The 17,882-nt window shown below is 39.9% G+C and overlaps 1 protein-coding gene across 4 annotated transcripts in view; it reads left to right on the forward strand.

Annotated features, from left to right (window-relative positions):
* Positions 1-80: 80 nt before the first annotated feature.
* ANKRD12 (ankyrin repeat domain 12) overlaps positions 81-17,882 on the forward strand; it is a 65,862-nt gene continuing 48,060 nt past the window's right edge. The window contains exon 1 of one of the 4 annotated variants that reach the window (XR_008821050.1): positions 81-268. The gene's annotated coding sequence lies outside the window, so the exon portion shown is untranslated. Of the gene's footprint in view, positions 269-3,822; positions 3,928-6,558; positions 6,689-17,882 lie in introns of those variants that run through there. The other 3 variants (XM_056333592.1, XM_056333593.1, XM_056333594.1) reach the window with 3 other exon arrangements.

Consider the following 17,882-nt stretch of genomic DNA (forward strand, 5'->3'; position numbering starts at 1 on the left):
CGTTGGGGAAGGGGGAGGGGAGCGGCAGCGCAGGGTGAGAGGGAGGGAGGGCGACAGCGGGCGGGGGAGGGGAGCTTTCGGAGCCGACAGCCACGGCGGCCGGAGCCGGGGCTGAGCCCGCGCCCCAGCCCCTGGGCACCGCCGGTGGCGGCGGGCGGCACCCGCGCTCCTGTCGGATCTCCGCGGCCGCACCGGCACGGAGAGGGAGGAGCGGGGGAGCGGCGGGAGGAGGAGGAGGACGCGTCCCGCCGCCGGCTCCCAGGAGAAGGTAAGGACCGGAGCGCACCTCCACGCCCCTTCCCGGTCTGCGGCGGGGACCCGCCGTGCCACCCCCCGCCGCGGTGCCCGCGCCCGCGGGGTGCCGCCCCCCTGTCTCTGAACGGCGGGTGGCGCGGGGCGCCCGGGGAGCCCCGACCCGGTGCCCGCCTCGGGGGGTGTAACCGCTGCCCTGCCCTCCCGGGCAGCGGGCACCGCGCCGCTCCCGCCCGGCGGGGCGGCGGGCCTGTCAGCGCGGGGCGCGGGCGGCGGCGGGCAGCGGCTCTGCGCTGTCAGCCTGTCAGGGGAGCCATGGCCGCCGCTGTCACCGTCTGGCGGCCGCGCCTCTCGCCCGCCGAGTCCGGCGGGGGGCCCGCTTGCGGCCGGGGGGCGGCGGCGGCTCCAGCGGGAGGCCGGGCCGGGGCTGCGGGGCGGGAGGCGGGCGGCGGCGGGGGTTGCACGGGCGGCCGGGGCGCGGGTGCCGAGCGCGGCATGGCGGTGTACGCTCACACACCCGCCTCGCCTCCGTTTCGGGAATTTCGGTCGCTCCCTGGAGCCTCGGGAGTTGCTCCGCCGATTTCGGCCGTGCCGCCTCCCTGGGCCAGCCTGCCCTCGTCAAGCCGAGACCCGGGGCGGGCGGCTGAGGCGTTTCTGGCGCCTTCCGTTAAATGCGAAAGGCTGCCCGGTTGTTTGCAGAATAACACGTTCAGCTGCCTGGTGTGCCAGTGCAAGGCGGCGGGCGCCGCCGGTGTGGAGCACCGTAACTCGCACAGCACAGGTGACACCAGGCAACAAAGGAAGGACAAGAAATGAGAGAATGCCAGGCTCAGTTGCACAGTTCTAGCATGGCTTTCTAGGTACTATTGTTAATATTCAGCTTTTTTTTTTTTTTTTTTTAAGGACTGGGTAGCTGACAAGCAATTATAGGATTTTTTATTTTAGTTTATTTTTTTTTTATTTAAACTCCCAAATAAAATGAGCAGTTTACTACCAGTATTACCAGCTAGAGGTCTTGTGGAAATTGCCTGGACATGGCCAATGTGTTCTGTGCCTTTCTTCTGTGGGCCATGTGATGTGGAAGAAAATCTGAATTTTATACCTCTGAATTGAAAGGTGGTTTGTGGGGTAAAGCAGTTCCTTAATGGAGACGAGTGAGTAAGTTGTGATGCTTGTAGGAACAAAAAGCTATCAGACAGATGTGGAAAAGTCCAAATGTTCTTATGTTCCAGGAAAAAACTGTATAATCTTGGAACACTAGGAAAGGGTGAGATCATCATGTCTATAAGAAATCATTAACTTTTATTAAAATAATTTTACTGTTATTGATATGTCATGATTTGGAGGTGGGGGGTGCTTCTGCTCTCTAGTTTTGAAGCAGTAAGGGTTTAGATGCTTTTTAGTATGGAAGTTGATGGCAGCTTGGTTGTCTTCACATCTTAGTTACTCTAGGTAGGGACATGGTGAGCTCTTCATAGGTGCTGTGTAGCTGTAAAGAGCGTCCTGTGCTGTCTTTCCTTCATCCACTGTAATCCTCTGCTATAGTTCAGTGGGTAATACTCCCCAGAGCAATAGATCTTCAAAATGATACGTCAGGGCATCTCACCTGTTCTTATTGTTTAAGGCTTGTGCAGATGTTGGGTGTCGCTCGCTTTTCTTCATTCTTTAGCTGGAAACTCAACGTTTTTGACTTGATCAGCTAGGGACCTTAATCTCACCCTGAGTAAATTCACTATGTTTATGTGCAAGCTTAAGAAACTGGTCAAATAAAACTGCAGGGATTGAAGTACAGTAGAATACTTCATTGGGAAGGTAATGGTAAACCCATTGACTATGTCTTCACACACACACACACCCCCCCCCGTTATTACTTCTACTTTCCTGTATGTGTCTTGTAAGCTAAAATGTCAAGGAGTGCCAGTGTTTTTCTCGGCACCCAGAGGACTGTGGTGGCATTCTTGTGGTGTCAGTTTTTTGGTGTATAGTATGTGAGTCCCTTTTCTGATTTCCTGGCTTTTCTCTAGTAATTACTAAGTGCAGACAGATGATCAGAGCGCCTTTGGTTCTTTCACAAAGATGACAGCTCAGTCTTACAAATACAAGGCTTTCTGCCTTTCCATTGTTACCTCTTTGCATGTTCTTCTCCCACCCAGAGGATTATTCAAAATTAGTTGTGAACTCTGAGTAGTAGAGACAGTAAAGCTTAGGACAGATGTTGTGTAAGAAAGCAGGCTCTGTGCAACAAACTTCAGTTCACTTACAGTTTCTTCCAGCAGGCTTGCATAATAGGTAACTTCTTTGAGGAGGAGATCTTTCAATGAGCAGGCTGAATGAGTGCTTGTATGAAGCTTCAGTGTTTGGTTCTAGTTACAGGGGTTATTACTATGTTACCACTTCCTTTACAATTAAAAGTATATACTAAAAATTAAATATCTGTGTTTATTAAATTAGAGGTCATCAATCATAGTGTGAAACAGCAGTTTCTTTGCACCATTAGGTGTCTCTTTAAATTGTTACAAAACCTGTAAACTATTACAGCTTTAACTTAACTAGATGGAAAAAAGTCCTGGATATCCTTCTAGTGGAAATACAGGCACCTAGAAATGGCTGAGCTAGAACTTCTTCCTCTGTATTGGGCATACAGATAGATGAAAGTAAATTCTGTTCGTTGAACTGATGTACCATGTTTAGATGATCTTAGGCTGATGAAATTATCTGAAAGAGTAGCACAGTTGGTCCTCTTTAAAATTGGAAAAAACTATTGATCACAAAATATGTAATGATTAACCTGCTACCGCCCTGTTAATATACACACTGAGAACAACTTTTGATGTTTTTTGGACCTTATCTTATGAAGAGGTAGGCTGGGCGTGAATGTTTGGTGTTTCTTCTTTTCCATGTTCTACTGCAGATGGAGTGGTATAAATGTTGATTGGTCATTTAGTCTCCAAATCAGACTTTTTTTTTTTAAACTGCATCATTAGAGTCTACATAGACTTTAGCAACAGATGGTATGAAATAAATATTAGCACAAACTCTGTCTTGCATTTTGTGTTATGACACTGAATAATTTTACTAACAGAATAACAGAAGTCAGAGCCCTGCTAACATCTTTTTTTTTAAGAGTTCATTATTATTCCAGAACCTAAAGAAGTCTTTGCAAGTTCCTCCGTAAGCTTATGGAGACTTGATTTGTATCTTAACTATGCAGCTGAAGACCTTTATTGCCACCTTGCATAAAACCTAAGTATTTATTTAAGGAGAGACTCGAAGACCTTGAGAAGTGTGACTTTGCCTTGGCTTATTTTAGGTTGTCTCTCTGGATCTGACGATCTGCTGCAACTGATTTTATCTTTAGCAAGCAACAAATGAATAAACTCTCCTCAGTTTCATGGCTGCTACTCAAGAGTGCTCTAGGTAGTGATAACGTCACAACAGGATTGGTTTCACACTGGTTTGTGCAAAAAAAGCCATTAGCAATGTTAGAGAGAGAATTATGAGCTATATTAGAGGCAGCAAGTAAAAATGCAAGTTGAGGAGGGGACTCTTTCTTCCCTGCTCCTGTTATAGGCTACTGGCAAACCAAAACCTCAGTGGAGATGGAGAGTATTGGAATTACTTTCTTCTTGTCCTATGTCTTGCATTCATGAGGCTGGAAAATATCAGAAATAGAAGGTACTTTTTTCCCCTCTCCTAGCTTTGAAATTTATTAAATGCAACAGAAACCATATAACACTTTGCATTTCCAGGAGTATTGTGGTAGAAGTCTTAGGAAGTTTGATTGCTTGATGACAGAAGAAATGAGCTTACTTATGAGAAGACATTTCCTGTAGTTTCCCTTCTCTTTCAAAGCCTTTTGTATTAGTTGTACTTAACAGGTGTCTGGTTCTTTGAAACTTCCAAGCTCTGATATAAACAGCTTCCTTGAGCCAGTTTGTGGAAGTACCTTCTTGTTTATATTTGCTGCAAGATTGTGTGGAACAAAGAATGCTGAGAGAAATTTTAACTTTGTGTGGTAGTCTATGCTGTTTAGCAACCTGCTAATCTGGGTTCTTACTAGCAGTTTAATAATAAAGGGAAAATGGAAAGTTCATTTCATGATACTTTTTCATGTGGGTAATACTAAATCATTCGTCTTCTGACTTCAAGAGGGGACAGGTGTTTTGACAACTGTATTACCTTTTCTAAATAAATAAAAAATAATTCTTTTGTCTTGAAAATAACTCATACTTTGCTTTGCAGTCCCTTCAATTCTCCAGATGACATAGCAGAACATTAATGAAGGTTAATTGCTGTACTTATTGTAGTTTTACAGCTCTAAATAGTTATACTTGGATGCAAACAGTATTCTGGTTATTCTGTTTCCACTCCATCTGTTCACTCACTATCTCTTGTCCCTCAAAGAAAAATTATTTATGTAGAGGAACTGGCATATGATTTTATTCTGTTACTTTTGTGATATGTGGTGATGGCCAAGAGGTGGCAATAAAGACCATTGAATGTTTTGCATGTCTTCACAATTTAGCCAGGACAAAAACCTCTGTTACCCAGTTGGGGACCTGTAAGTAAGCCTAGTCAGAGGCTTGCTTTTTTCCTGCATCTGCTGCTTTAGCTCTTACTCGTGAATGGTAGCACGCATGCACACCGTTTTACCCGTGCTGAATCCGGCTAAAGTTGAAGCACTGTGAGTAGGTGTTGCCAGTTAGTCTGCTTTTAACCCATGAAGGGCCTTTGCGTGTTTTGTGGTTATGTTAGTTCAGGCAGTGCTACAGATAAGTTGTGGGTTTTCTTGGTTTTAGCTTGGCAAATTATCATTTGCTTATGAAGATTTAAATAGAAGTTACGGAGGTCCTAGTAGTAATGTATAGAGCAGATTTGAAATCTCTTATTGTGCAGATCTTCAGGTTTCCAGAGAGAAGTAGGTTCCTTTAGAAGAATTCAAATTTAATGGGCAATAGGCTTGCTTATCTTAAGTTGGGCAAAGTACTGATAGAAAGTCTTTTATGTTTTTCTTTGTTAGGCACTGTACTAATGTATCAGTCTTAGTTGACAGAGATCGGCTTAGTTACACCTTTAAGGAATAACCAGTAGATCAAAACTGAAGTTTACAAATCCACTTCTCCATTTAGCTTAAAGGGAGTATCATATTATTCTAAACATCTGTGCAGGTGCTTCCTTTGAACTCATAACTCGTCCTAAAAAAGACTCAAGAGGAAGCACCTGTGAACATACGAGTTTTTAGACTTGCAGATTAAAAGGGAGGACTAATGGATTTTGCAATAAGTGTCTTTGGCTCCTAAGAGCCAGAGTTCTTGGCAAGTGTGACTCTCTTTCTTTCCCAGATTTCCTCTTTATAGGATCAAGAATCTGCTTTGTTTTGAGAGGCTAGCCCGTATAAAGGGAGATCCCTTCAAGCACTCTGAAAGCTTATGTGTGTCTGATTCTCAGAGTAAAAAGGTGGGGTTGTTTTCCCATGTCAATGTTTATTTCGACAGCTAGTATGTCCTTCAGTAGGAATATGATGCTTGTATTCTGTGTGGCTGTCTTAATGATATGATCTAACTTGAGTATGACATCAGTACTCACAAGCTACACAGATTCTTCAAGCCACGTATGTAAGTCTTTGGAATAAATTCAGTCCTGTTTACACAGCATAAGTTGCTGGAGAGTATGAAAAACTTTCATGTGCCGAATGTAGCAGCAGGAGGAGAGAACTGCCATTGGGCATGCTGCTGCTGCTGCTGAGGTAAAAAACATCTGCATTTTTCATTCATGGAACAGAATCATAGACTAGTTGAGATCAAAAGGCACCTCTGGAGGTCATGTAGTCCACCCCTTGCTCAGAGCAGGGTCAGCTAGAGCAGCTTGCTTATAGCCATGATTGATTGAACCTGGAATTCACCCCAACAGCATGAGTAAAATGTGGTTAAGTTCTGATTTTAGTTAGTCTGTTGGGATTCTGTGCTGAACCTGGTGCTGAAGGCTTGATAAATTGTAAAATGGTCAAACTTCATTTTTTCAAATGTGGAATAGAACTTTTTCAGCTGTTGTAGGTAATGTGTTTCTCCTGACTAATTTAATTTTTAATAGTAGAAGCATGCATTCTTCTTGTACTGCCTGCGTGTGGTAGTCTTGTAAAGCTGTGTTGCATTCTACAAAGTACTGCTATACAGACTCTTAATGAGGTCTTTTTTTTTATTGAAATGACTAATTAACTGGGTACATAAGACTTATTTGCACTTCGTTTTGCTTATTAAAAATGCAGTTTCTGATTATTTTTTTTAAGGAAAGACAAATATGTGTATCTCTTCTTTACGTTGTGCTGGAACTTACTTGAAGGAAGTCTCCCAATGTCTGCAACTCAGAGTAGGCTTGTGAATGAGAAACTGAAAGTGAAACAACCTTATTTTCTACAACTGAAGAAGAAATATGAAAGGTAGCTAAAGCATAAATATTGTAAGAGCATTTATTCAGAAATTATCATTTGAATATTGCTAACATCTGAAAAGAAACTTAATATTTTTGAGCTTGCAGCATTCCTTTCAAGGAGAAAAAACAGTTTATTCAACTGGTTTTATTTGTACCATCATCCTTCTGTTTTTCTTTCCAGTGCTTCCTTGCAGAACAGCCAGCCATATGGAAAAGCAATAATGCTAGTATCTTCCATGAAAAGACAAAGTGTTAATCTGAGAGTAGAGAAATGCACTTGAGAGTAAGACAATACTGACAAACATCCTTTGGATTCATCTTGGATTCTGGCGCTGGTTGCAGATCCTTACTGGCCCACGTAGAGGAATGCTGTAGAAAGAGTACCTTGGTTCAGAAGGAACGATGCCCCTTGTTGCTATGGGGCAGCTGCTCCTACCACACTGAAGTGGGAGTCACTGTCTGACTTCTCAAAGTCAGGTTTATCACCCTTTTGGGAGAGGCAATGCTTCCCCCCGCCCCACCACCCCCACCACCACCCCCGTTTGTTTGTTTGTTTCTGTTTGTTGCTAATGCCAGGAGTTAATCCTGCTCTTAAATGTTTGTTTCTTGCATCTTGCCCCTCCTAGTTTGGGACACGAGATGTGTACCTATACATGTAAAAAGTATCTTCAGCGGAAGTCTCAGAATCAGGGAGGATTTTCTGCTTTTAAATAATTCCTAACCGTTCTCTGATAAAAATGTCACCTGGTTTATGTTATGCAAGTTCCACAAACTCTGAACTTTGATAATTTAAGCTGCTTAATTTAAAATAAGTTTTGTCATAAAATATTAATTTAAGTGATTTTGAACGCAACACTTGGGTATTAAGAGGAAATCATATGAGAAAATACTGATAATGGAATGATCTACCTTTTTATGCAAGGTAATAATGGCTTATTGATGAAGATTCTGCCATTCTTGTACAATCTGGGATGCCATTGTGATATGAAACGTCCTACTGTTTTATGCTTTTCTAGAAAAACTAGCATTTTCCCAGTCTTGCGAAAATTATTAATTACTTAAGGCTATGGTTTTGCAAGTTCATTTGTAATGTGTGTATCCAGTCCACATGCTTCACTATTATAGAAGCCCACAGCCCTTCAGAGACTTCTTTGAAATAATTCTGTAATCTTAAACTGTAGGACTTCTGTTCTGAAAGATTATACTGAATATAAATGTCTATACAATTGAGATGTAAATCAGAGAGTACCTATTGTAAAGACAGTTCCTTTGCCCTGTGTATTTCTTTTACTAAACAAGTAACATTTAGGATCTCAGACTTGTGAAACTATTTCTGTTCAGAAATGAAAGGGAAGAAATCATAGTATTTGATTTTACTTTTTGTTCCTTCAGGTACCTTCTCATTCAATGCTTCCTTGTTTCAGCTGTCTGTTTATATCAAATCTTATTTTGGGATCCCTTGTGCAAAGCACCATCTTCCCCACTCACCTGTTTTCAGTGTTGTGCCACCCTGTCAGTTTAGGCCATGTTTGTCAGCATTGATTTTCACCCTGAACAGCATTAAATTAATTCCCATAGCTTTCTTTTTTTTTCTTTTTTTTTCTTTAAAGTTATGAAGGACTTCAGTGTTCTAGAAAGTGTTTAAGAGTCAACTGGGAAAGAATTCATCCCTTCCCTACTTATTTTGCTTCATACCTTTTCTCAGCACCTTACAGGGTCTTTGGAGACAAGTCTCTTGGTGTCTTCTTTTAGATGGGGCTTGATGTAGATGGATTTACCCAGGGTTTGGGTCCATGAATTTAACAGATTCTTTGAGTGTTTCCTGTCCTTTGAAAATTACACTTTTTGGATACTTGGACCTTAATGTTTAGTATACTACAGTGAGGTGTTAAAGCAGAAGTAGAGCCTAGCACACTCATTTTATTTAGTTATTCTGTGTTCAGTTATCTATGCGGAAGAACATTAAAGGTTGTTTATAAATAGCTGGGATCCTTTTATTTCTTTTCCTGTGCTAATAATTTTTAGCTCTTACATGCCAAGCAAGACTAGATTATTTGGTATAACACCTGCAGGGATATTTTGATAAAATGTTAGGGGGCTTTATGATTTTTTTCGGTGGCTTGGCAAAATGTAAACTGATGAATTCCATATGAGTTTAGAAGTCTGATACCAACAGACCAATTTGATTTTTTTCATAATCTTGATGTGTGGAGTGACATTTGCAGTGGGAGGATCTCACAATCTGAGACAGGAAACTTTCGAGAAAGTTAAGAAAGGAAATGGGAGTGTATTGCAAAAGTAGTGAAACAAGTGCGTCTTGTCTGTATTTGAACATCTTCTTGCTCTATGCTACAGTGTCACTAACCTCTGTGGTCTGCTGTGTCAGAAATTCTGTCTGCCATATATTAGAGTAGCACTGCTCATTTGCCTTTCTGCAGAGATAGTAGAACGGGATCATGAGTTGATGGTTTTTGATTGGGACTACACTTTAAAGAATTAATTAGGTGGTTCTCTGAGGATGGATCGTGGCATCCAGGAAACTGCTCCAAGAGGAGTCCTATTGCAGAAGTTGGAATGAGTTCTCTGTCTTAAGAGGAGGTTGCAGAAAGAGAAAACAGGGTCCCATGTTAAAGGCAGTTGAGTACTGACCCTGAAAATTACCAATTTTCAGTCTGTTTTGGAATTTGTGTAAGATACAGGCTTTTTATGAGCATTTGCCAAGTGTTTTCCTTGTGGATAACTGCTTTGAGACTGTTACAGCTTATTCCTTCAGCAGTAGTAGGGAAGAAGAGTTGTTTGCAGAAGCTGAAACTGAAGTTGCTAGCAGCTATGGTCTAACCAAGTATAAAGTACTACCTAGCATGAAGTAATCAGGAAAATAAAGTCCATAATGTGTTATGGACATGGCAAGTGTAGTCAAATTCATGACTTTATTATTTCTGTGCACTTAAGTCACCGTGTGTAAAATGAAGGAAATAATAAGTTTTCATCTTCCAGCAATATTGTGAAAATAAATTAATGCCTGTGGAAGGGGGGAGAGCCTAACCCTTATTATTTCAAATTTTGAGTTTTGGATAGTAAGTTCTGTGGTGTTGTCCAGGGTAAGGCCCTCCTTTTCATTTAGGAGGATTGTTTTATTTTCAAATTTTAAAAAAAGTGTTGTAGACATTTCCTTCTCTTTAAGAAGGTAGAAATTGAGGCAAGCTGAAATAGCAGGGAATTGTGGTATGAGTGACAGATAGATTCTCTTTCTGTGGAAGCAAGTAAAGCCACTTGCTGCATGTGTTTCTGGTCAGTAATTCCTCAGAATTTCACCAGCTTGTCAAAAAATTTTCACACAGCTACAGAAGCAAGTGTCTCGAATTGCTATGGGAATTTGCCTTTGCCAGTAGTAACAATGATCACAGAAAACTGAAGTCCGCTTTTTGCTTTGAGTGCTGCTTAAACATTTCAGCAGGAGCATTAAGCATTAAACTAGCTTAAAAGGAATGAATGTTCAGCAAATTTAATATATTGCTTGATCACATCTAAGGAAGTATGAATCAGAGATGTAAGTTACACTAAAAATCTGATTTGTTTCGTCATGTTTTGTTTCTACTTTCTGAAGCAAATCAGTACCAGTGTGTTGGTTTTGTTCCAATAGGTAGATTTTGGAGTTTTACTTAAAAGTGCATGAGGCAAGAGGTGTCCAATGCTACTCCAGTACGTTGCAGTCCTCACTTGGTTGACATTTATTGGAAGTGTAGCTTCAAGAGAAGATTACAGAAAGAAGTGCAGGTGTATTTTTAATGATGAGCTGTGTCATGAAAGAGGAGCCATCACTTGCTCAGACAGCTGTTACCGAAGCATGATCTATCTGTAATTTATAAACCAGTAGTACCTTTAAAATTCAAGTCAACCCGTGCAACAAATCTGAAAGGCATATTGGGGTGTGGTATTTTCAATCAGTGAATAAAATTTTGTAAATTAAATTCTGGGCCAAAGTTGTTTGGTTTTGGTTTTTTTTGTTATTCCACAGTGTGCTGTTGTAAAACACTGCTGCATGATGTATAGGTGCCTACAGTTAATCAGGAATAGCAAGGTATGTATATTCCATGGTTTCTTTTACTGTTTTTTCCTCCTCAAGTAACAAACAACCTGATCTGTGTAAGGTATGACAGCTGAAAGCGCCTAACTGACTAGATAACTGAGGGACTTAAATGACCTCCAGATGTCCCTTGACCTCAACTATTCTTCAATTCTATGATCAATGAAATTTTTGTGTTCTTTGGTAAGCATGTGTTTAGCTTTTTTTAAATAAAAAAAAAGGGGGGAGAGGTGGGAAGCCTTACCAAAACTCAATCAGAAAACTACAGGTTTGGTCATGCTCTTTAATAGGGTGTATTTGTTAGAAAGAGGTCGACAAGTCTGGGTGCTCCTGTTAGTGTGGAAAATAGATTGAAGGGTTTGTGAAATCTGTGGAACTTGATACTTGAAACCAAGCACAGGTAAACTCAGGCTCTTAAAATACGAATTTGGAGGTGTTCTGGGTAGGAGCCCAAGGTCCTATACAGGCAAGTGCAACAAAACCCCTGCAAAGAGTCTTGTTTGTTTTCTGTGTAGGAAAGAGTTGTATGTCCTCTCATTTTTTGCTCTTAGTAGAAATTCCTAGACTATGAGATACATTCTTTATTTTGGTAGGAAGTAGTAGTGAGTTCCAGCTGAAGTATTGGAAAATCTTTCTTGCTGCCTGAGTGTTGGCTGTTTTTTAGGGACTTCATCCTAGCCTTGTGTAGTGTAGTCTGGCATGGGATGAGTAGGTACTTAGGAGTATTTTAAAAGCCGTTCTGGAGGTTGAGTAGTCACTGCCCATTCCTATTTCACTGTTCAAGGGCACCTTTATAAAATGGAATTCAAATAATTTATTTTCCTTATTACAGAAAGATTTTTGTGATCCTTATGTTTGATCTCAGGTATCTAAACATTTGAAAATAAAATGTAGAAATACTCTCTGATAGGACAGCCAGTCTAGTAGTCCATTGCATATATTAGCTGGGCTCTGAGGAGTCTCTGAAATACACATACCCAAGTTGTTTCATGGCATATATTTCTGAAAGGTGTGTTTGTTAGGCTGGGGTTTGGGGTTGGGTTTTTTTTTATTTATTTATTTCTAGTGTAGCCTCTAAAATCTGGTAGGGAGAATTGCTGCAGGGGAGAGGTAAGGTACTTTTTCTGAGGTTGTGCAATAGGTGCAGCAAAGAAAGGAGTAGAACTGAACTCAGCCTTGAATGTTCTAGCCATGAAGTCATCTCAAGTATTGTGTAAATCTTAAAGGAAAATTGTAATAAAAAAAAATATTCTCATTTCTGGACCAGAAGTGTTTTGTCATATTTTATCATCAAATGCTGTAAAATCTGCCAAATTTGTGACTCATGTCCATGCTGGGTACTGCGTTTACACTTAATACCACAACAGACTGTTGCCTTAGGCACTGTTAGTTTGAGACTTTGTTGGAGCTTAGGTCTTTCATCATAACTCTTGACACTGGAATCTGCACGGACTGAACTGTCGCAATCGTGTGAAAAGAGCTTGCGAATATTTTCCAAATAAAAATGTTCTTGTCAACTTTCATCTGTAAAAGCCACTGCATGTATCATTCAGGCACTCTTCTCTCCTATATATTTAATTGGTGTGCTACCTAAAGCCAGTAGTACTTGGTAACTTGTTTGCTGGTTGCTGTATTGCAAGTACAATGAGACACCGTGGAGTGCATGGCAAAAAGTGCCTGGTAAATTGTTCTGTTTGTTACATTTCATGATATTTTAGTGCACACCATATACAGGAAGGGGTGATGGTAAAAAATTTAGTCTTAAATAGTATAACACACACACGTAGCCTCTTATTTAATCTTTTCTTATGCAAAATGTGTATTCCTTTTGAGCTTGTGAAGGACAATAATGCCTCTATCCTGCAGCAGTAGGGATGTACTGCTGTGTATGTTTAGTCCATTATAGCTCTGTGTGTGTAATACATTATCAGCTTTTGGAAAAAATGTTTCATTATGTGGATCTCATGCCTACTCAGCTTTGACTTTAGCACCCTGGTAGTTAAGTTGTTTGGTAATCCTACTTAGCAGTAATGTGTGTGCGGACCCAGCAGCATCATCGGTTGCTAAATGATTGGAAAGAAGTCTTTTGGGGGGATCCATGTAACATGTTTTCATAGGACTCTGCACAAGAAACCTCAAAATATTTTTGCTCAAATGAAACCTTTATTAGCCCTTTCAATTTTCTTAATTGTAAACATCAAATAAACTGCTGCAATGATTATAGAATAGCTGTGTTTATGTAGTCCTCTGCAATGAAAACCTTGGTACAAAACCTAATGTTTTTGTGGCTACGGTCTCTCTGAAATTTTGAAATTTCAGAGCAGTATTTTGTTTAATGTTAGAATGAGATTTTTTAAGTGTATGCACTGGGCAATATCCCATCCATTACCACCATTTTGACATTCTCATGAGATGTCAGTAGTGTTTGAGACTTCATTTCTATGAGTATGTCTGTCCAAGAAGGTAATGGAAAACTGACCACAGTAGTTAGCTTGTCATTCTCCATTAAAACTAAAAGAAGATTAAACACTTGTGCTTTTTTACAGGGCCACAGGAGTGGCAAGACTAAAGAATTTTGATTTGTGTTTTTATGTTCTGGGGAAAAAATTCTTGAGTGTTGATCATGGAGTCTACTGTGCTTTCCTCCCAAGCACAATCCCTTCTTACCTGTCCTCTGAAGTTTCTCTGCTGCTTCCTCATCACAGTCACATTCTCTTATTTAGCTAATCTGAACCTTTACTCCTCACAGGCATACTTCTGTGTGGGAAATACCAGGTAAAAAGTATAGATGGTCTTTTCCTACACATGATGTTTAAATTCCCAAGCCAGAAAAGCCCAGCTCTGTACTACTGAACTTTACTACCATCCTACTGTGTGTTGGACCTGAATGGTCTTTTTCCTGACAGTCCCAAATTCCTGATCTTGTGCCTCTTACAATGTCCCCAGCCTCTAACCAAAATTTCCCAAATAATGTCTCATTTCAACTCATGCGCTTTTTTTCTTGGTGGATGCTGTAGGTGAGAAGGAGATGCTGGTATGATAGTACATGCACTACAGTCTGACTGGGAGTGGCTGCATTGTGTGGTAGTAGGTTGTGGCTGAGTAACTGTGGATATAGAAGCACAGAGTTCTGGAAGAACAACAAGATGATTGACAATGTTGCTACATCTCCCATCACAATGTTTCTTTTAGCGCTAGTAGTGCTGGAGTTTGTTAACCTCTCTTTTGGAAAGAAAACACTTCTCTGAGTTACTTGCTGAGGGATGCTTTATTTGTGAAATAAAATACTGAAGTCACTTGCGCTTTCCTGATGAGAAGAAAAAAAACAACACCCAAAGAGTGCTAAACTTAGTTAAATGAACATCTTTTTGCTTAAACTCTGCTTCTTACAGTATTTTAAAAGCCCAATTTTCTGTGGGTTTTGGTCCTTTGTGCTATACCCATTCCCTTTCTCCCAGTGCATTAACCTCAGCTGCCTTTGACACTCCCACCAGAACGCAGATAGCATTTGGCATGGCTAGGTGTGAGCTACCTACTTACTTCTTAATTAGCCAGTATGTACATACGGGTTGGCCAGCTGGCTTTCTCTGAACAGAATATGTAATGTTGGCTTTTGCCTGCCTTTCCCTCAGTTCAGCTGTTCTTAGACGTCGCTCTCTTATGCTCATCCACCAGCTTTTTTTTTTTTTTTCCCTTTCCATAATAGACTGAATAGCTTTGAGATCTAGATCGTACTAGTCATTTCTAAATAAACTTGGAAGAGACAAAGTCATGGGTGTGGGAGGGAGGAGATTGCCAAGAGGAAATCAGGTCAGTGTCTTAGTTTGAATCAGGAATACACTTTTAGTGACTATCCTTATCTCTCCTCTCTGTAGTTTAGCTTGATCTATGCAGTGGCTGCAGAGCTTGATTCCTTCGGTTTTAAGCAGAGATGTGTGCTCCAACCTTTAATATGTGTTTAGTACATGGGACTGCACTAGAACTAGTCCAGAGCAAAACTGCTAAATGTAACTAGAGTAAATTCTGATTTTTTGCTACAAGCAGTTCCACTCTAGAGATCTGCTCTTGATAATTCTGTAGTTCTTGCTAATGTAGATGTAGCCTTAGCTGTCATTTTCATCTGTTTAATTTTAGCAAAACATTCTGAAGCACTCATGTCAAATATTTATAGCAGAAATTTTTTACAGTTGATTCACTGTTTCCTAGTCTGGAGTAAATCCCTATTAGAAGAAAGGGATATTTTTCTTTGGTTTTTTTTCCCTCTGCAGATGAAATAAGATACGGGAAATATAGAACAGGTAGTTGAGAAGATTGCCTTATGTTAGATCCCCTGCTTTTCAAGTGCAGATGTATTCTAGAGCTCAAGCATAAATGCAGTATCTTGGAAATTAACTCATCTGCTACTAATATTCTCATACAAGTTCAGTCTTGCACCCCATTGATCTTCTATAATAGCAGTCGTCTAACCTTCAAGATCAACTGTACAACAGGGCTGCCAAAGAAAACCTTCCCTAAGTATGATGTAACTTTTTGCTGTTTATATTTTGGGGAAGACATGCAGGAATAAGATAAGCATGCATCATAAACCAGAAAGGAAACAAGTAGTTCTGTGAGCACCAGAACTAGTGATGCTTAATTTCTTACAGTTTTGTGTCTTACAGTTGATTGACTCTGGTAATGTGCAAGTCTCAACTGAAACTTGCCCTGTGACTAGGGGAAAAGAAGGAAAGTGGTTTGTAAAGGCCATCTCACATAGGGTTTTCTTATATGCAACGTAGCATGAAGCTCATACTGAAACTTTCCCTCAGGGAAAACGGTGACAAGATGATCATTATTATCTACCAGCCACCTCTTTCCATTAAATTTGTGAGTGTTTAATATATTTGAAAACTTTCTCTGCTGTCAAGTTTGAAGAAAATATGTCTACGGGCGTGAAAGTCATTGGTGAATCATACATATGCATGTAACGAACACATGGGCCTCCGTTTCTCAAGTGACTGGAGTGAAAGCAAAAACTCATATAAAGGGATTGAACAACAGTGGCAGCAGCGTTGTTGGGAGTACTGTGTGAGTTCTCTGGGTTTTTACGTAAGTGAAGGCATGCCCTTCTATTAGTGCTAGATGTAAGCTTGTACAAATCAATACAGTAACTTGTTGGTATTAGAGTTTTATTATATGCTGAATTTTCTGAAGCTACTTGTATCTGAAATTTTGGTAGTTGGTGGGGTTTTTTTTATTAAATAATTCCAGCTTTTTATATCACTGCCTGTAGATCTGTCAAAATGCTCACCTTTGATACTTTAAGGAGAAAAAAGAATCTTTTAGTTCCTTTAGGTGAAAAATGAACAAAAGAAGTTGAACTGTTTTTTGAGTAATAGGACATTGATAACTATAATGAATGTGCAGGAAAGATGTCCAAACGTAAAATCAGAATATCTGATTCTTTTACATGCAGAGAAGTTTCTTTTAGTCGGAAGCAGATTCTATGTTTTCTTGAAAAGCTTGAAATAGATCAGTTTGTCAGAGAAAAAGCACAGCTGTGCCTGTTTGTCAGATGAAAAGTGATGGTGCTGCTTGTTGTGACAGAGGAGAATAATTTGAATGTAAAGAGTTTTAACTTTTTTAAATTAAAGTTCTGTTGATTTGAAACATGCCATCAAGACCGCCTAATAAGCCAGTAATCGCATTAAGAAACAGCCCTGAAGGAAACTCAAAGCAGACAGATTTGGGTTTCCCTGGAAGAACCTGCTAATGTTCTCCATTTTCACTTGGAATGCAAATTACTGTGTTCAGAACATGAGTTGAAATGGCACTGAACTGCAGGCAAACAGAAATAAAGTTAAAATGTCAGTAAAATCACTTCTTCAGGTCATCATTTTATTGTAATATATAGTATGTGATCATGGGTTGAATAGTTTGCTTACATTTCTGGACTGTGATATCTTAGGAAATAAAAAAAAAACCCTACCCTTTATGACTTTTTTTTAATTTTTTCTCAAATATTTGAAGCATTTATGTCTGTCTGAAAAGTATTTAATACAGGGATTGTGGAACGGCAGCCTGGTACATAAAACACTTCATGGAAATACTGCCGTGTGTCGATGTGATCGGTGGATGGTTCTACTTTAATAATACAGTATGTGATACTCAGCTTTAGTGAACTTCCAAAACAGTTTTCTCTTCAAAACATAGCTGGCTTGGGGTCAAGGATTAAATGAATTCACATTTTGTTTTGATTATGTGGTAAAGAAAATGGAAACATCCTATGCTTTCCGTTTTCATTTACTTAATTTGTGTATTATTTGTGCTGTGTTATATAAAAATACCTTTAATTTAAATTTATTTTGAAAATGTTTTCATCATCCTCTTGTCCCTATACAATACCTATAGCTTGAATTTTTTTTGGTCTACCATTTTTGAAAATAAATTATTTCTGCTCGGTAAGGTTTGAAAGGACATGCAGGGAAGCTGGGCATTTTGTGGAGGAAGAACTCTTGTCCAGTTAATGTGTTTTAGCCCCCTTGGTGAGGCAAATAAAAGGAGTGGAGCCAAGCCTAAGCTAATAAATTTTACTTAAGCTCAGGAATCTGGGGTCCTTACTGTCAGTACCAGAAGGGTATAGGGAATGGCATTACCAAACCAGGAAGGGAAAAGAAGCAAAGCAGGGATGGAGTTAGTTTCAGGGAGTCCAGCAGCGGGAAAAAAAGGAAAGAAAACAGCAGCATATGCAATGAGAAATATTTTTATTAAAATAATAAAGATAACTTTCACATGTTAATCTGTTTTAAAGTAGTTATAAACATGATGATATATACAACGGGAATTGTGAATGAAAGTTAAGAGGATTTGAGAGGCTAACTGAGCAAAAGAAGATTTATGACTTCTTTTTAAAACCATGAAAACGGGTATTTGCTGCTATGGTAATACTCTGTGGTGTAATCAACACAGTAGTTGTTGTCTGTGAGGATGCTATCTCATTGCTTCTTTTAGTTGTAAACTACCGGCAACTCATTCTAGGGTACTCTGCGTTGCACCAATAACCTTTTTTCTTCCTGCAACTGTTAACAAAAAGCAAATAAAAAGAACAGGCAAATAACAGTGTGCTTTGCTCATT

The sequence above is a fragment of the Falco biarmicus genome, chromosome 3 (genome assembly GCF_023638135.1).
Source record: "Falco biarmicus isolate bFalBia1 chromosome 3, bFalBia1.pri, whole genome shotgun sequence".
In the NCBI taxonomy this organism is placed as follows: domain Eukaryota; kingdom Metazoa; phylum Chordata; class Aves; order Falconiformes; family Falconidae; genus Falco; species Falco biarmicus.